Genomic DNA, 20,405 nt, shown 5'->3' with positions numbered 1-20,405 from the left:
CCACTAATAAAATACGTATTTAACAAATACATGTTTCTTAACCAAAAAATTGCAAAAAGTACATGACAAAAAATATTTTAATTGTCACAGTCCACAGGTTTTAGTTGAAACCTGCTCACTTCTAGTATGTTAGCCCAGCTTCATGTGATTGTTGTCTGTCAATTGATCTATCCTCAAAAATTCTTGAAAGACTTGACTGTTGTCAATAAATCTGACAGTAGTAGCTCTCCAAGATAATTAATTCCACCAAGTTTGTGAAAATAAGCAGCCAAGGTGAGGAGAGACCCAGTGATGTAAAAGTCATGGAGAACCTCACAGGAACACATTGTTTTGGGGTGATAAGTAGCTTGTCAGCCGGAACATAGGTACTGTCTGTGAAAGCAGTATGGAGGCTGTTGCATTAACATACAACTTCAGGCTGTATGGTACAGATGGTTGCCTGGTGTGGTAAGGCACCAATAATAACCTGGGGTTACTCTGATAAAAAGTAACAAGATAGTGTTTACAAATTTGCAGGAAATGTGGTTTTGTTTTTTTTTTCTGTTGCTGCTCATTGTCTTGTTCAGTATTACCAACATGTACTTTAAAAAATTGCCCGTGTTTGTAACAGCAGGTCTTCTCCCCTCATATCTCCCCCACCCTTTTTTTAGTAATGATTCCTTGGTGTTGTAACTAAAGGCATAATAGTAACTGTGGTATTAAATAAATGCGTGATCCTCAGTTGTTTGAAAGCTTTCATCATGTCATTGTGGAGCAATTCAGAATACGGTGTATACATACGTGTTCATATAAATGCCCTTGAAGTTCTTTTGTGATTTATGAGCAACTTAAACAACAACATTTAAAATAAATAAATAAACACCCACTAGCTTTGCCCTTTACAATGTTTGATTTTGAGATGTGTATGTTATAAATGACTAAAAACTGTACTGATGAGTATCAGCTCTTATTTCTTCCAGGAGCAAACATCAAATCACAGGAGGTCTTAAGTAAATTAGGTGGCTGTGTGCAGGGTAATTCTTAATAACTTATTTATTAAGATACTTAGGTGTACCAGTACAGTTTACTTCTTGTGTTTAACCTTGTTTTTAATACAGAAAAAAGTTTTTCTCCTCTAGATCCAGTTTCTGAAGATAATTTTAAGTAAACTCACACACTTAATGCAGAGGTATATGAATGACATGAACAGAAGTATTTCATCTAGCTGTTAAAATAACCAGTGTATTTGCAATGCTCTGTCATTTTGTGCCATAGAGAAGCAATATGTTTAATAATAACAAAAAAAAGACACCTCCATGACAGGTTGGAGTCAACTGTGGAAGGAACTTCCTATTAAGAAGCAGTGTGGCCAGCAGGTGTAGGGAAGTGATTGTCCCCCTGTACTCAGCTCTGGTGAGGCTGTACCTTGAGTACTGTGTTCAGTTTTGGGCCCCTCGCTACAAGAAGGACATCAAGGTGCTTGAGCAAGCCTAGAGAAGGGCAGTGAAGCTGGTGAGGGGTCTGAAGAACAAGTGTTACAAGGAGCGGCTGAGGGAGCTGGGTTTGTTCAGCCTGGAGAAAAGGAGGCTCAGGAGCAACCTTATTGCTCTCTATAGGTACATTAAAGGAGGCTGTAGTGAGGTGGGGGTTGGTCTGTTCTCCCACGTGCCTGGTGACAGGACGAGGGGGAACGGGCTAAAGTTGCAACAGGGGTGTTTTAGGTTGGATGTTAGGAAGAACTTCTTTACTGAGAGGGTTGTTAGGCATTGGAATGGGCTGCCCAGGGAAGTGGTTGAGTCACCATCCCTGGAGGTCTTTAAAAGATGTTGAGATGTAGAGCTTAGGGATATGGTTTAGTGGAGGACTTGTTGGTATTGGGTCAGAGGTTGGACTAGGTGATCTTAGAGGTCTCTTCCAACCTAGATGATTCTGTGATTTTATTGCAGTTTCCACAAGGCAGTTTTACATAAACGTTGCGCACTGATTGCCTTTTTTTTTTTTTTTTGAAGAGCATTTCAAAGTGTTTTTAGAAAACTAGCACATTGGCATACGCACTTGCTGACTACGTTAACAGTTTCCTTCATTGGTCCTACCATCAAGTGGTTTGGACTTGCAGGAAGAACATGGGTGTCACGCAAACTTTGACTTTTCATGACTCTAGTGTTCCTTGTATTATGGTTGTCATGGATTTCACCCTTCTCCCCCGGGCAAACAGTAGTTAAAGTAAGTTTAATCTACCAAGTTCTTTCAGTTATGTGTTTTTTTTTTTTTTTCTTGTGTTAGTCTACTTGAGTGTGTAAATACAGGCATAAGGGAGGGTTTCAGTAGATGGTCCACTGAAACTTTAAATCAGATGCATACTTCATTAAGTGGAGGAATTGTTTTGTTCACTTAATAAAGATACTACTCAAAAGAAGAAGGTAAATAATATGGCTGAGATGTGTTTTGTGCCCAGAGAAGTGTGGATTATATGTAGTAGACTGATCTTTAGATCTACAACGTCAGCAAAACAAATGTTTTTGTGCTTTGGCTTTTTTTTTTTTCCTGACATTATAATGTGAAAACTTAAAACCCTGTCTGAAAATCTGTAATTTTCTGCCTTGTCAATTGATTCTTTAGGGTCGGAGCCACAGTATAAAATCTGACCCTACATAATGGCAGACAGGGACGTGTCTGCTTGTATTACTTCCGTGTAAGGAAGGAAACAGGGAAATGACAGGCTACAGTTCTGAGTTTCCTGTTTGATGTTCACGAGAAGGTTGGAAAAGGGAAGCTCCGTTTTAGAAATTAACCTGTGACTAGAATAATTGAACTTGCTGGAATAGTACTTTAGTGGGTTGGCTTGTCGTTAAAAGAGGGCAGAGTTAAGGATGTTAGGAGTTTTTATTGTGTGTGTAAGAGAAATGTAAACATATGAGGTAATTGAAGTTAAAATTCCATTTTGAATCTTTTTAAAAATGCCTGATTTCCACATTTATTTCTGAATATTGGAGAACCTGTATAAATGCTACCCTAAGTAGCAATAAGAAGTGGCAATCTCACACTTACATAGCAGTTCTGCATTACTATAGGTTCATTTCATGGTTCCTCAACCAAAATATTCACAAATGAGTTATTCAGATCTCAATTTGACGTTTAATTAAATATCTGGTTTTATTTTACTATTCAGTTTGGCTAGTATTTTTAAATAATTAGCACGCTTGTGCAGTTAAGTATGCTGAAATGAAGTCTGAGTATATGCGTATGGTTCCTTAGCATTTGGTTAGATTTCTTGAGATTGGGTGTCTGTATTAACTTGTCAGCACCTCTGTGTTCATGAAGTTTTCTGATGAGGTGATTGACTGCGTGCAGCATGTGATGTGAGCTCTGTTTTCTATGGGTCAGAGGAAGTGTTCTCTCGCTCCTTATTTTTATCTTTTTCAAATAGGCCAAAGGAGCTTTGCCTATACAAACCTATTTAAGTTACTGAGTTTCCATATAGAGAGCTCCAGGACCAAATGTCAGAGTACTGTACAAGTGTAGCTCTTGGGTTCCAGTGGAGACCCCCCTTAGGTTTATGTTGAACTTGTAGGAGTGGAGATCAGAACTCAAATTTTGATCTAGGAGTGTTGTGGATGTGCTCATTGTAGAATTCTATTTAAAACACTTGTTACTGTGGAAATCAAAATGAATGTATTTGTCATAAATGAAATACTAAGTTTGAATTTTGAAATGTTAGAACTTACTGCAAATCATTGTAAGGTGAAGACATTTTATGTATAAAGTTCAGAGTAAACAACTTGGGGTTATAACTGGTTATTCAAAAATACTTGTTTTTCGAATTTGTTGTGAAGTTCATTTTGATGTTGTAATGGATCTTGACCAAAAAAAGCTTCAGTGTAGTAGTTAATTTTCAAGTGTCTGGTGTGTAATGAAACTGTTCCCCAGTCCTCAAAATTTTGCTTAAGAGACAGGTCTTTTGGGCACTTGAACTTAAAGCAATTTAATCCTTTGAATATAATAATTAATGTAGCTTACTATAGTTATGAGATGTTCTCTCCCTTGTGTTGCAAACCATGCTTTTTCTTTTGTCCTTGTATTAGCCAGGTGGTGCATTCAAACATACTAAGTTTGAAATACTAGTGCAGATGAGCGCATCAGACAACTACTGTTGGCATGATTAATCAGTCCTGAAATAACCAGCTACAACTGGCAACAGATACATGCACAGTTACATAAGTTTAGATATTTTAATAGGAGAATCGATGGAGGGCATGTTCTATTTTCCTAACCTTTACAAAAAAAAAATAATAATCAACATTAATTTCCTTCAAGATAACCCCATCTGCTCTTGCAGTTGTGTTAAAATAGCTGTATTTGCATTTTCTAGAGGACAGGTTACATGATGCAGCAAGGCAGATATAGCAGTGCTCCCTCCAGATCTGATGCACTGTTGTTGCCTGTATGACAGCAGACGATTGGCATTAATGAACAAAACCTAAAGGGGAACCTTATTAGCTTAACTTCAGCTTGCATTCAAATTGTGTTTTCATCTGGCATTCCACTTCCCGCTCCTATGCCACCCCCCACCAGGTTCCTAAATCAGTTCTTTAAGGACAAACTTGTTAGCATTTAAAAAACAAAAACATTAAAAAATATAGTAAAAATTGCTGAAGGGATTCTAGATCTTTGGGGAGGGTGAACGTGTATACTGTATGACGTAAAGAATTAGATATGTGGTTTCTGTGGTGACTGAAGTTCATGAGTGTTCTTGAGTTACGGGGTTTTCTAGCTTCCATATTTCTAAAGCAAACTGTCTTTACTTGGGAAAAACAAAAAAATAAACAACTTTTATTGGACAACTAATATTTCAAATTTCAAATTTAACAATACTTTCTCTTTTGAAACAGAGGTACGGATATCGTTTGGTATTTGTTGTTGCTTTTGTTTTATTTAAAGGATTGAAATGAGGCTGCTCTTGAAAAGTATGCCATAGTGTTTGTCAGTTCTAGGCATGAAGTGGCTCTATCTATGGCTGTTAATATGTGAAGTGGAATCCAAACTGCCTGGAGTTAGGGAGGATTTGAAGTATGCGATACAAATCCTAACTGCAGGCCTAGCAAGGCTGCCTCTCTTAATATCTAGTGGGTTTTGGTTTATTTTCTGTTCTCTTTGCCAGTGGTGTTCTGAGTAGCTGCAATGTTGCATCCATGCGTTAACCATTTTCTGCCTAAAAACCCATTTCTCTGGCCCTCCTCTCCCTGTGCCGTTTGTGTGGCAAAGAGGGAGGTGCTCTGCTGTATAAATGTTTTATCCACTGCTGAGTTGTCACTGAATGGCTGGTCTTGAGTGCACAGTGCAGCCATCTTAATCATGCTTTCAGTGCAGCTGAGACAGTGCAGTTTCAAAATGGCTGCCGAGGTGTTCTTCATTGCAGCAGTTTAGCTTGACTGTATGCAAATGAGCGGAGCTGTTGGCACCACACGCTTCAGAACTTGGAGGTAAGCACTAGCTCTGCTTTGCTGAGAAACAATTACAAATTTTAAACAATTACAAATTTTGTTCAATCAAAATGCTAGAATTTTAACCTGTATAAAATACCTTAAAGTATTGGTGTTGTGTTTGTTTTTTTTTTTTGTCAGCAGGAGGGCGTGGTTTCCCCCTCCCCCCCCCCTTCCCTGAGTTAATTCACAGACCTCTATCCTTTCTCAGTTACAGGGTAGATTGGGTGGGACAGGAGGGGTCAGAGGTCATACCCGCATGTCTTGTTAAACAAATGATTTAATTTTGGCTCCCTTCCTTACCAGGCCAGCTCTTACTTCATGCTGCCCTTTCTCAAAAACTTGCCTCGTGGTTTAACTAACACCTAAAATAAATTCTTTATGAATTTAATTACACTCTTGTAATTGAGTGGCTAAATTTACATTTGATATCATATTTTCAACATGTTATTTTTTTTCCCCCGATGTTAAATGAGAACTACAAAACCTGAGTAAATACATTTGAATAGTGATGATAATGTAAATGTTAACCATTTTGCATAAGTCCTGTAGAAGTACTGCAAAAGATAAAAGAGCAATTTAACTTGAAACTTTCACTTTATTTCTTAGGTGAAATATGAGTTTCAAAATGCTGTTGGCTTCATGTGACTTAGGCATTTCCTGTGCATGTTACTGGTTAAAGGCAGCCTAGCTATTTGTCATGCTTGACGCCCATTAAAAGGTTGTTGGTAGGTGGTGTTGTCCAGGGGCATGAAGCTGGGAGAAAAGCAGTGCTCAGATTTTTTTTCCATTGGGGAGGGGGAAGAGGTTAAGACATTTTTCCTCATGACTTATCTTCTTTTTTGGAGTTTGTCTTAAATATCTAACTAAGATCTCAATGGGGTCTTAAGCTAGACGCATGTTAATTTTACAGTAATTATATAAGGAGTTATTTGAAGGTCTCCACAAACATATTAGGAGCAGCAGAAGAGCTGGATAACTCATCAGTATATAGTTAATAATATTTTCCTGTCTGAAGCTGAACTTAGTGCAACAGTTGTGAAAGTCTATAATAAATGCCTGAAAGTTTACTTCTTCCTCGGTGTTTTTTTGCACATTGACCTGGTGTTTTTAGCATATTCTGTAACAAAACACTTGGTGGTTAAATTAGTCTTTAAATATTTGCTGGTATAAATCTTCTAGTGGTAATGGCAGTACACTCTTCTGAAGAAACAAAGTATTTTGAGCAGATAGTGCACATCAGGTTCTCAGGAGATGATGTTGCATGTTTACCTGTGTATTTGGTGTAAGAAATAATAAAGAACTCAGTGAAAATCAGTAATTTAAGGCTAGGTTGATTGTTGACTTCAGCTAACTGTAAATCTGTAAGTGGTCACAGGCTCTCCATGCATTAGGGTAACAAGTCAGTGATAGAAATAATGCAAATGTACAATCACAGGTGATGCTGAAATGCAGTTAGGTAGGTAGTCTTATTACTTATTTATTGCTAGTGGAATTTTGTTCAGTGGTCTTGACTTAAGGCAGGTTTTACATCATAGTCATTTTTCTTGGTTAAGAAGGTAGGTAGGTAAGACACTGCAATCAGTTAGGCACTTCCAAATGTCTGAAAAGTTGGACAACAAATTCTACTTATTTCGCTAAAGCGTACCTCATTTAATAAATGTATACTTATAATGTAAGGAGATTTCCTGCTTCCCATCCCCCAAACAATCTTTCTGATTTCTTACAAGATACTGAGTCAAGTCATCCTGACCCCTGTCCTAAAAATGATTACAGAGGTTTGTTTATATGGTTTTTGTCAGTTATTGTTGCTGATTAATTCCAGATGTTAATAAACCATTGTTTGAAGCAAGGAAAAATAATTTATCATAAGACAGCTGAAGTCCTACTCGGTAGTCACTGAAGGGAATGAAATTTTGTCTAAAACATATGTTACCATACATACATGTGAAAACTGTCAAACAGTATTGATTCTGCTGTTTTTTGTTAACCCCTCTTTATGGGAACATGAAAAGGGAAAGTGACATATTTTTTGACATTCACTGTAAGGAGTAGTTCTTCAGATGTATTAGATTTGAGTACAATAACTTACATGTACACTGTGTCTTTCTTTCACACAATTATTTTTGTGCATTTTTTGGTACAAAAAAAAAAAAAAAAAACACCTTTCTGTGAGCTAAGTAAGCTTATTCCCATTTTACAGAAAGCATGATGCCCAGAGAGATTGCCAGGGTTCAGAGGAAAGCTCCCCTTGGCTCTACAGTGTTTGCCTTTTCCTTTGTTCTTTGGTTTACTTTATAACAGGCCATTTTGAAAAACATCATTCTTGGAAGTGCTGTAGGATATGACTGGGAGGCATAGAGTGTTTCTGTTGTAGTGAGATGTGTGGAGGTGTGATGCGATTGGGGTTTTTTGTTTGGATGGTTTTCTTTTTTTTCCTTCGCTAAAGTGGGCATTGGAATGCGTAAAGTATGGTGGGTTTTGAAACCTGTGTTAACATGGAACACATTCCTGTTCCAGAAGTCCAAGTATACAGTAATGGTTGGTGTGCAGAATACACTAGTAGCTGTCACTACGACTTTACCTCTCTCCAATGTTGCTAATAGTTGCCTTTTTGACTGCTGAAGAACAAACAAAAAACATTTGATTTACTTGCATGTGAACACTGCACTCTAAAGAGTACAAAGATGCACATTTATTAAATATTTGAATTATATGTGCATGACCTAAATTAGAAACAGTTGTGTGTAATGAATTATCAACTTAACTAAATTGATTGCTGTGCATTTTAAATGTGAGATGTGTCGACAGATTCTCCACTTTGGAGACCTGCTGCATTCTAGAATAATTAGTTTTGCAGTGCTGATACCTGAAGGGTAGGCTTTCAGAAATAAACTCCAAATAGGGTAGCAGTGTCAAATATACGTGAATTTCCAAGAGAAATGTGCAACACTGAAGGAGTTTATAATTTTTTTTCCTAGTGGTGTATTCAAGAAAACTATTCTACTTTTCCATTTGTGCTTCATATAGCAAACAAACATACGATTGCTTCCTAAATTGTAGCAGTTTGGAACCATCCTAACATGGCTTGATTATTTTCTGTGTTCTTAAAACTCAAAATTGTCTGAATTTGCACAGCTGCGTCTTCTATTTGAGAAGATATTCTGGGGGAAAACAATCTCAGGCAGGATTCAAACCAAACTGGAATGGATTGCTGAATTAATGCAATACTCTTTAATCTATGCAAATCACTTTCAAACAGCAGACTTGATTGGTTCTTTCAGTAGTAGAACTAAATGGTTGTGGAGCACTAAAAACTGTTTTGAATCTTAAATACTTAATCACATCATGATTATTCTGCAACAGTTAAAATTCAAGTTTATTTTTAGCTGTAAAATTTACTATGGTTTTCTCCAGATTTTAGTGTCTTTAAAGATTATGAGTTAAACAAGTATGTATTTTCTTTTTTCCTGCATCATCTTGCGCGTTTAGGCCTTTAGGTTTTTCAGTATTCAGTAAATAAGTTTTAAAAAAAAAAATCATGTAAATTTGAGTAAAATTGACTTTTTCTTCTCTGTGGTTGCTAAGGAGTCAACCAGTATTTTACTTTTCTGAAGCAAAGGGAGCACATTTTACTGTGGTGCAGCCTGGATGTTTCTTGTTTTAAGTGTTTTCTAACCCCTTTTATATAGTAGAAAAACAGATACAACTAGTGTTAGTCCTGCCTTTCCTGCTCCTTCTATTGCTACAGGCTTCTGCTGTAAAATATCTTGAAGTAAAACCGTGCTGGTTAAGATAAGCATGTGATTTGACAGACTGTTATGTATTACAGCAATGAGTATGATTTGCTGTGCTGTCCAAAGACTAACTCAAGAAGGGCTAGGGAACTACCAGGTTTCTGGCTGTTACAGGAATGACTTGTTCAGTTTCATACTTTGGGGGGAAAAAAAGGCCAAGTCAGAGGGAAAAGCGATGTTTTGGGCTGCGTATATACTGCCTAAAGAGTTTTCCCTTGTTCTGTGACTTTTTTCCCACTTACTTTTCTTTTGAGCTACTAAAGACAGGTTTCATCATTATATTTTTTACTATTTTTAAGACTAATTTTGCCTATGAAATGCTTGCACAAATCATTTTGTAGCAGACTTTTTTCTGTACCTTTCTATTCTGAGATGTATCAACTATGACATTTAAAATGAGGATACTGTCTACCATATTTACCAACTGAAAGCATACAGCTAATAATAATTACTTTGAAGACAACTGGCCTTAATACTTTTGACTGTAACATCCGCTGTTTGAGAACGCAAAGTAGTAGAAACTTTTTAATATACTGTATTGAATGTAGGAAAAAAAAGTCTTTTATTAGTTATTTTGTAATGGCAATCCATGGAGAATGGAAGGGACTATGATAATGTTTTTTCTCCAGTGTTACTCTGACACTCGAAACCAGCAGCACCACCAAAGCCACCCTATCTTTGGAAGGCCCTAAGATGGCGGCCGTGCAGCCTCTGTGAGGCACAGCGGGGCCCTGCGAGCCCTCTGCCCTGCTGCTGGCAGCCTGCCTGCGTACTTCTGGACGATGACCCCGCTGTGTGTTAACGCACTGCGTCTGAAAATTGCCTCTGCCCCAGCTGGCTGCGCAACAAGAAGGCAGAGCAGCGGGAGTGGGTGTGACGTCACTCAGAAGGTTCTGGAAGCGGGGTGGTGCCGCCTCCAGGCAGCAGCTGGAGAACCCGGCCACGGGGCTGCCTGCAAGCTCCGGCCCGGATTTCCCTGAGTGGATTGGAGTGGAGACAAGAAACGCTTTGAGTCAAGGATCTGGCTTTATACTGTCTCTTTCAGTGTTGAGGATGGTAGTGTTGTGCTGGAATATGTGCATAAGGCAGTAGAGCTGGTGTGTGTGTGTAACTGCATGTAGGCAACGCGAGGCTCAGGTTTTGCCTGTGTGTTTTTTAAGGCAGCATTGGTGCCTTTTATTTCCAAGGACTGAGCCTGTTCAGCTGATGACTCATTCTGCAAATGACAAAAGCATCACTGAAAGATGTATTCTGCGCAATGCTTAAATGTGCTAATGTACACAAATCTGTCTGAAAGTAATATAAATCAAAAGATGCATGTGAAATAATAGATGAGAAACACCAGATCACTTACATGGTTAATGGCTGTTACTGTAATGTGACAGTAATTGTGGGAAAATAAAAGTTGTTCCTTTGCACATCTCTTCAGGTTTTTGGATACAACATCTAAGCCTGAAATGTAACAACCAAAGAATAATAATTTGCATTACTAAATACTTTGACGTGAAGTTGGAGTGTTTGTGATGTTATGATAAGCAAACTGCATTATGCTGAAATAACCTAGAACCAGCCATACAGCAAATTGTAATTCCACAGTGGAAAAGGGACATTCAAAGTAATTGGATTATGTATATATCCCTGGCACTGTTAGCATCCTGGAGAGAAGCAATGTGGGCAACAAAAGAGGCCAAGAGCACAAAGCAGGCTTTCCTGGTCCTGAGGTGGCTCTGCTTTTGTCCTACTCAAATTGTCAGGCATTTGTCTCCATCATTTCCCTCTTCCCTGTATATGCCACTGAATGGTGCAATGCTGCAAGTACAGCAGTGTTGCTAAATGCATAGCCCAACACTATTGTGGTTTAACATAATTTTTTTTTCAGGGTTTGCAAATTCATATTTATAAGCAATATAATAAATGGTATATTTATTTGCCTTGAGTTGTGTTACATGCTAGGAGTTTCTCATAAGGCTACACATGTGGAGGGGAAGGTATCGGAGAATGATTCATCTTTTACATAAACAAATTTAATAGTAAGGAAAGCCTGGTTTAGTTTTTATTTTTTTTCCCAATAAGTAAGGTGAGTTTTAGAGTAGGCATTTGTAAAATATAACTTATTTGTTAAAGTAAAAGGGTTTATGACTGGAAGTGAAAAAGGCAAGAATTAAGAAATTAACTATTTGAAGTTGGAGCAACGCTGAAATCCAAGCTGCTCTCTCTACCTGTCACTATACCCTTTTAGGTAGTTGGAGAGAGAGCCCACAGCTCCACCTGCCCGGGGAAGGGGGGTGGGCCGGGGGTGAGTGAAGTATTAACAGTAAATTAACGAAATGGCCAGGCACATTACCTGTCGTCAGTAGGTTAAAACCGAATTGCTCTACTTTGAAGGCTACAGTTCCTTGTTATTGGTAGGCTGTGAATTATTGGAAATACCAGTTACAGAGAAGCTGATTGCATATGCATAGCCATTTATAGTGATTTGCATAACGCTGAACAAAACACTTACCAAAACCTTCCTGACCAGTGCAGCATTTTGCAGTTCTGCTAGGAACCTGTTTTCAAGGGGGCATTTATTTTGCAGAGACCACAGACAGTTTTTATAAACACTGAGATTACCACTTGACTTTTGGTGTGGCTCTGGACTGTTAGTAAGCAGATAGGGTAGCCTCCATATTCTAGAACTCGTGGCTGTCTCTGGGGGCCCTGGGGGGAGCGAGGGGGGTGGGGGGGGCCGAGCCTTGCCTGGCAGCATCTTGCTGCAGCTCCCTCTTGAACTGGGGCCCCCTTTATGTAAATTTTCACTGGCGCCAGCTAGCTGTAACTGCAGTCTGTCTCTGCCTCGGCAGCAAGGAACATGTGTCCTGGAGTTTCCTTTGCAGGGATTGCAGGAGCAGTCTGGTTTCTGGGCAAAGCAAGCCACACCGGTGAATTTGGAAAGGCATACAAGGGAATCTCGGTGTGGTTAGATTGCTAGTGTGTCAAAACACGGCGGAGATTTTCAGCTTGCTTCTTGGTTTTAGTGTGCTGTCTTATGCTGAGCTGTAATAAATTTATGCTTGTTGGTACTACCGTGTGGTATGTGGGAGGTACCTCGCTGCACATAGTTGCTGCAGTGCTAAATAGTTGGCAGCACAGAAGGCAGCACAAAGAGTTCCGATTGTGGACACTTGCAGTTGCAACGTTCCCTTGGAGGCTGTGGCATGCTCAGTGAGCTGCAGTGACACTCCTGACACCTTCATTCACTTGTGTGTGGGAGTGGGAGTTCCTGTGCGCTGCAACAAGCTGCTGTAGGCTACTGGCTGGGAGGTACAACAGCATAGCTCAGGCTGGATGGAAAATAGTACTTATGCTGCTGTGTAAACAAAACAAGATCTGAGTATCAAGATGGCTGACCTGGAAGCCTACTTGTAGCTCATGCTACTTATGCAAATGAGCTGCATGTCAGTGGCTTTCCCACAGGAGGAAGTTCATTTGGCACGTGTCAAGTTCTCATCAGGTAAGAGAAGCAACTCATTTTCTGCATTAATGTTTCCAAGGCCTTTGAAGTTATTTTTTTCCACTTAGGTGCCCAGCCCCCACCTTGGCAATGTACCAGTTGTATTGCATTCAAATTGAAGAGGCATTTTTTGGGAAGCCTGGAAGTCACTTCTTGATGTAATTATTTGGAGTCACTGTCATTGGAGGGAATGTTAACTAACAACTATTGTAAAATGTTTGCATAGGTTAAATTGAAGACTTTAAAAATACTAGTGTTCTAGTATTAGAGTGTTCTTTTTGCTATTGTTGATACTTTTTTTTTTTTGATTGTAACCCCCCACTCTTCTGCTACTGTGTATTTTTGTCTCTGTAGCAACACCAGTTGATGCAAATGGAGGCATAGCACTACTGTGAGCCCACCCCTAAAAGGGTGCAAAATTAAGAAGGTATACCAGTGGTGTGGTTTTCTTTTGGTTTGTGTGGGTTTGGATTTTTTTTTTTGGCTTCACGGTATTGTAAAGGAACTTAATTATCCTGGTTGTGGTTTAAACAATCATTTTTTTGAGGTGGTAAAGCTGTTCAAAATACTGGATGCTGAACTGTTAACCATGTATCTTTTAGTATAAATGCGCATTCACAAGTGCTTTTATGTGAATTTTTAAAAGGTGTTATTTGTAAATAGGAAGCAAATGAGAATATATCTATCTGATCTGACCCCTCAGATAAATCTCAGAAGATATTAAGCTTGTTAAAATAGCAAATTTTAACGAAATGACAGTATTGCTAATTTCATAACATACTGTGCTGTAGTTATGCATGCAGTAACATGAAAGGAATGTGTTGAGCAGATGTGCTGGTTCTGCACTAGTGTATTTGCATTGTTGCCATGTTATAGCCCCAAAAATTTGGGACAGAGTGGGAGACAGGAAAGTGGAGACAGTAAAAGAAAATGACTGGATTTGGGATGTCTCTAAGCTAAACAAAATAAAGACTTGGAGATGCATGAACAGGCCAAGCAATACATGGAAAGAGTGATCTCCTGTAAAGGTAAATGGCAGCTAAAGATAGGGATATACAAGTGGCAGTAGACAGGAGGTGGGTCAAGATGGAAAACTGAGATTAATCGAAGTGAAACTAAAAAGGTAGAGGGTCAAAGTAGGCAGGCAGACTACTTCAACTTAAAATGAGGAACTGATAGAGACTACAAATATTAAAGCTGCTCTGAAATGGCCTTTGAATTAAGGCCAAGAGAAAAGGTATAAATATGCTAGGAAAGAGCTACAGCTGGTTGATATTGAGAAAAGTCAATGATAATAGACAAAGGTATTGATACGACAGTGTAAAACACTGCATGCCAACAACTTGGGCCAAAATTTTTCCTTGTATTTAATTACACATTTCCTTTGAAATGTGTTAATAACTGTTTTCTTTAGTGGTAACTTAAGATTTGATATGGAATGCAGTTTTGCTTGTTTGCATGCATATCCAGACTAAAACAACAATGCAATAAAATGGTCTGTATGTGCATGCACACGTATGTATCAGAAAGTACATAAATAGGTATGTGGTGGATTTCTCCAAGTAAATTACACTAGCAATCACAGTTAACTGTTTTAGAGGTTGTACATAAAAGGCAAATTCTGTTAAAATCTCTTTTCCTTTTATTGCGGTGTGACAGAAGCAATTCAGGGCCCTTTCCTCATTTTCTGTATGGAGCACAAGTGTGAGGATGGTAGAGGGGAAAAATGGCATTGTGGGCCATGAAGAATCTAGAAAACTGATTATCTGCGAAGAAAATCTTGACTAATATGGCAAATGATAACAAAGGTGGGGTTGCTAGGATTCTTTCTTCTCTTTTATTAGTCATGTTGGTGACAATAGTACCATGGTTTTTAGTGAAGTGGAAAGGACAGGATATTACAGTGACTACTTTTGTTTGTTTTTTAGGTAGAAGTGGGGTGGGTGAGTATCTTGCAGGTGACTAAGGTACTTAATCTAGAAGTTACAACAGAAGAGTCCATGACAGACATTTCTAAGCAGAAGCTATTAAAAGGTCTTCGTAACTTGCACCCAGGAGGTCTATTAAATAATTAAAAAATGGCTGAAAATATTTTTTCATCTGAGGTGTGTTGTCCCGCACCAAGAACTCTTAAAATACAAAAGAAATTCCTGAAGTCCTGGAAGACTGCTTGCTTAAAAAAGCTCAGGAAGGATGACCTAAATAAAAAATTCAGGAAATGAAGAGGAAAAAAAATGCCAAAAAAGCTTAATGGAAATATATATTTTTAAAAGAAAAATACTAAATATGGAAGTAAAATTATATCTAGAATAATACTACATTTGTTTTAGAACACAGTTGTTTGGCATAAGCACTCAGTACATGTAATGCAGTTATGCCTTGCTGCAGCCTTCTTAGGGAAAACAAAAAAGCACCTGTACCATGTAAATTGAATACCTTCTTAAAAGCTTGAAGGGGTGGAAGACTGACAAAGGTGTTACTGAAGGAAGCATGTTCCAAGTCAAGCTTCTTTATGAAGGGTACTGTAAAGAAGTTCTTTTAATTTGTATATGGCAAAAAAGAATGGAATCACCTGGGTCACTTGTTCAGTGGGACATGTTCAGCCTACTGTTGCACAGCAAAATCTGAAATTGTACATCAGTGGACAGTTTCTAAATGTACATACTTGCTTAAGAAGAAGCTGGACCCTGGGATCATAGAGCCAAAAAGTTGAACCAAAGTCCCAAGGGTAGAGTAAATGTAAAGGGACTGAAATTCTGATGAATATAGAGCAAGATTAAGGAAGTCACTTACTTTACTTAATTAAACTCCTCCAGTTGTACTGATGATATGAAATCTGTATCACTACAGGTTATGGTCTTGTCCGTAGGTTTTAACAATATCAACAAATTAGGAAGGGTCCTGGGGAAAAGCAAAAAAGTGACTCTGGCTGAAGAACATAGAATCGCAGAACAATTTAGGTTGGAAGGGACCTCTGGGGCTCATCTAATCTGACGTCTTCAAAGGAGTGTTGCTTCAAACTTAGACTAGGTTACTCCAGGGTTCCTCCATGTGAGGCCTGAAAGTCTGAAAGGGTGGATGTTCCACAGCCTCTCCAGATAAGCTGTTTCAGTGTTTAATCACACTTAGAACAAGAATTGTTCTCTACATCTATCTGGAATTTCCATTGTAGCAAGCTGTATCTGTTGTTCCTTGTCAGTATGTCGTGCATCTCTGGAAAGAGTTTATCTTTGCCTTCTCAATAAATGCCAATTAGGTCACTGAAGAGAGCAATTAGTTCCCACTTAGCAATCTATTCTTTATACTACACAAATTCAGCTCACTAGTTTAACCTCACCTGCCACATTCTCCATCCTTAACCATCTCGGTGGTTCTTCAGTGGACTATCTCCAGTTTATCAGTATTTCTGTTGCATTAGGGGTGGCAAAAGTGGATGTGCTGTAATTCAATTGTAGTTTCACAGGTGCCAAACAGAGTGGCATAATAACTTCCTTTGTCTTGTAGAATGTTTCTGCTTATGCAGTCTAATCTTGTGTCTAAGGCAGAATGGATCTGTTTTAGCTTATTGAAGAGATAATCGGGATAAAGCAGTAATTCCAGTGTATAAGTTGTTTCAGAAAGCAAAAATACCTACTTAAACAGGATGTCCAGTCTAGAGACAAAAGAGAAGTAATGGGAGACTGGAAGGATACCAAATTATGTTTAAAAGTGGTGATTCTTTTCTTTAATTATATTGTAAGTGAATAAAAAAGCAGCAAGTCTTCGTGTTTTGTCATCCTCCAGAAAGACATCCAATCTTCATGTGGAGACAGGCTTTACTGGGAAGGATGGCCAACCTATGACACTTAGATGGTGTATGGCTTTGGAGCAGCTAATGTATGACTTAACAACTGTGGCAACTCTGCAGCTGGGTTACATGGGGTAGTGTTGGCATCAAGTCTTCCATATAATCTAAATTTTTGATAAAGTTATCTGGTTGGAACCATTACAATTAGTATCACTAGTTTGACTCAGACCTGGCTACATATTTAGCCAAACCTTCCCCTGCTAATGTGGTGCCTTTCACTTACTACGGTGGTGAGACCTTACAAAAGGTGTCAAAATCATCAGCCCAATAATAATCTTCGAACTGTTCCATGCTGTGGCTCTTAGCCAAATAATATACTTGCATGAAAAGGTCAAGAAAATTGTCCAAGTGTGCAGTAGCCATGTGCCTTTTTGGTTTCAGGAAATGGATGGCTAAGGGCATTTAATGGTCAAGGCTTAATCTCCATGCTGCAAAACTATTGCATCTATTGGATGAAATCACGAAAGGTCAACAGAAGTAAAATTCTTAGTAATATTCAGTCATTGTAGTGGCATGTAGTCTGTTACCTTTTTAAATTTTAATTTATCTTTTGTTGTGGACCTTTTTCATAACTTATGGTGAGATCTGCCGTAAAATTTCACTTTAAGTGATGTTTTTCTTCTGCATTTGAGTGTTTGTTTTTAAATCAAAGACAATAATAAAGCTGTGAATAGTGTGACTTTTATACTGCCTTGATTTAGAACTTAAATGGTATTTTCATCTTGTCTATGATCAGTCACAAGCATAGCTATCAGTTGCAGTATAGGCCTGCACTGTATGTGGGAGTGAAGCTGGAGGGACAGGATGATGCCTTGTTTAGCTACTCTGAGTAGATCTTAACTCTGCTTAGGAAATATCAGCTGATCTATGCTGCAGACAATGCATGTATTACATTTACTGAAGATGGTTACGCTCATGCAGTTCTTCAACTTTCATTCAGTCAGAGCATCATCTTCTACTGCGTGCAGTTATTTCTTTCTTTTTATGGGGCCAGGAAGGGGAAATTATGAAGCTCTGCTGTGCCTTCTGGATTTGTTATCACACGATGTGATGGAAAGAGAGTTCCAAACGTGCTGTAGCCAGAGATTTCCTATTAACTGTCTTAATCCATCTATTACAAGATTGACAGCAGCACGGAGAATTAAACTAATGTCTCATAAGCTAATTGCAAAGGAAGGAAGTTGTAGTATTACAGCTGCTTTCTTTTGTTGGATAGGATAAGTCAAGTATGATATGCACCAGCACAATAGCTGCATGTGTATTCCAGGAAACCTTGCTGATGGTAATATGGCAAATTTTGTAGATAACTCATTCTCCAGCCTAGGAGTGAGCTCAATAATGGAGGAGGCATTACAGAACCACATCTAAGGCTGTTCATTTGTCATAGAAAATCCAGCTATCATAGGAATTGTCAGAGTTAAAAGGTTAAAACTTAACTCTAGTGCCACTTAAAGCAGATGATGCAGGCTCTCAGTTGGTTTGGACATTCCATGATTATTTCTAATTTAGTAAGGGAGATGAGCTTCCTCTAGGGTGAGGCTTTGCTTCCACCTTCTAAAGAAAAATGATTGTCTCTAACACAGCTAGCATTCATTTAACAAGGTGTTAGAAAAACAGATTGCAGAATAAAGAAAGTGCTTTAATGTGTACAAACCTGATAAAATACTGGCTGATACTTGAGCAGTCAAAAGCTAAGATTATTTTTCTTACTAGGTACAGTGCTTTTTGCTTATATGCAGAGTTGGAGAGGTTTTTGATCTTTAAGCACAATGATTTATTTACTTCTAAATATTAGGTCTGCTAATGAACAGTGTGCATCTGTGACATTAACCCATGTTTGCTGTTGATGTTCCCTAGAGGGAGATAGAACTTCAGTGATCACTACTCTAGTTATGGTAAAATCGAAGAATTTTTTTCTTCCTAAATAGCTGTAGTAGTTAATTATAAGGCAGTGCATGTAGTAATTTGAGAATTGTTGGTAGGATTTTATTTCTACTGACTGAAGGCATTCTGTGGTAGTGTTGTAGCCCCTGTATCACTCAGGGAAGGCCCCAATACTGTTAGCTGCAGCCTTGTTCTCAAGGTGAAAAATTCTCAAGAAGAAGATGGAAATTCTCTGGATTTGTTGACTATTTAAAAAAAAAAAAAAAAAGTTAGGACTTATGCTTAAACTTGAAGCTTCAGCTGGTTCTGAATAACAAAGTCAGCTTACAATTGTTTGCGTTTTGAGAAGAAACCATTTGGGTGTCCCCTGCATGTGTCGTGATGGTAAAGAAGGCTGATCCAGACAAGATGTCTGCACAAGCACTGAGGTCAGAGTATTGTGAAGCTGAGTCAATACTGGGAACCTGAACCCACAATACTAGGATGGTAAGATGTGGAGCAGTACTTTGAAATTTTTGCATAACGACAAGGTCCACAAAAAAAAAAAATAATTACAAGAACACAAAAACACAAAAGACCATATATATACATACAAAATGACAGCATCTGCTTCCCTGACCTCTTTTACACTCTGCTGTGCCATATGAATAGTCAAACAATTATATGCAAATGTGTTGTGGTCTTGATAGAATGCAAAGAGATTTCATTAAAATTCTGCGACTGGATATCAATTGTGGTTAGTGAGAAGGTTCCTGTGGACACCAAACTAAGATGCTTTCTAAGCTCACAGTTTGCTTGTAGAATTGCATTTTGATTTGCAGTGCAGTTTAGAGATTTTTTTTTTTAAATATAAAGCAATTTCAAGTTGACATTAACTTATAGCTGGGTTTTAGTTCCCCTCTTGCATTCATTAACAGATTGTCATGTTATGACAAATAATGGTAATGTTATGTATTTTGTAAAAGGTGAAAAGGAGAAGCTTGTTTTCTGACATCTATCATGCAGATGTTTTATTTTGTGAATCATCTTTGTTATCATGCATAAAATCACTTCTTTAGGAGATCAATCACCAGGTGAAAAGCGTTAGGTAATTAGAGTTAGAAGTACGGTGTTATAGATGAGTGGTTTCTCAATGTGAAGTGATTTGTTATGTTTTTTTTTTCCTTCTGTTTTGGAAAGGTAGGGGATACTGACACTGACACCTTCAAAAACTTTTAATACAAAGTCGTTTTCTAAGCTCTGGATGCCTATCATTGTGGAAGTTAAATGGAAAAATATGTAATGGTGATTGATGTTTCCCATCTATGTAATCTGAGCTTTTCATACAAGATTCAGTCCCAATTTTGCAAGAAGACTCTAATGAACATGTACTTCTTATTTGAGTCAAATTTGAGAAGTGGTATTGATTTGGTTTAGAGCTCTTCTTTACCTATCCTTTTTAGAGGTTTAAGAAACCTTCCTTTATATACAACATGAAATATTAATTAATATTTTCTACTGTTATTGAGCTAGTACAGCCCATGTTAATGATGTCCTTTTGTTGAAGGCCGAGGATAATTTTGAATTGGACCTTGGTTTTGATGTGTAAAAACATGAATAAAATGATGTTTCAGGGCCTTGGGTCCTTCAAAATATGCTGCAAAATACTGGCTTTTATTAGTCCCTGAGAGGCTTTTCTCTACAGTAGTTGAATGGTTTGTTGGTAGCTTGAAGAAAGAAACAAAGTATTTACTGCGTGCTTCCCACACTTCTGGAACTGAGCAGCAATGACTGTCTGTCTATAATTCATTGTTCAGTTTAGTTTCCAAGGATGGGGTTGGCTTAACAGGCAGTCTTCTAGACCCATTTTAGATGCTTTTGGATGTGACTCCTGGATCTGAACCATGATCCCGGAAGGGCCCTGGTGTCTTCTAGGTGATGTTACA

The 20,405-nt window shown here is 38.2% G+C and overlaps 1 protein-coding gene across 7 annotated transcripts in view; it reads left to right on the top strand.

Moving 5' to 3' along the window:
• ATF7IP (activating transcription factor 7 interacting protein) overlaps window positions 1–20,405 on the top strand; it is a 103,466-nt gene that overhangs the window by 4,901 nt on the left and 78,160 nt on the right. The window contains exon 1 of one of the 7 annotated variants that reach the window (XM_021267272.4): window positions 12,143–12,749. The exons of 4 other annotated variants lie outside the window; for them this stretch is intronic. The gene's annotated coding sequence lies outside the window, so the exon portion shown is untranslated. Of the gene's footprint in view, window positions 1–12,142; window positions 12,750–20,405 lie in introns of those variants that run through there. 2 more of the 7 variants (XM_072035736.1, XM_072035739.1) reach the window with 2 other exon arrangements.

Source organism: Anas platyrhynchos, chromosome 1, assembly GCF_047663525.1.
Source record: "Anas platyrhynchos isolate ZD024472 breed Pekin duck chromosome 1, IASCAAS_PekinDuck_T2T, whole genome shotgun sequence".
Lineage (NCBI taxonomy): Eukaryota > Metazoa > Chordata > Aves > Anseriformes > Anatidae > Anas > Anas platyrhynchos.
This window is presented reverse-complemented; position numbering and strand designations above follow the sequence as displayed.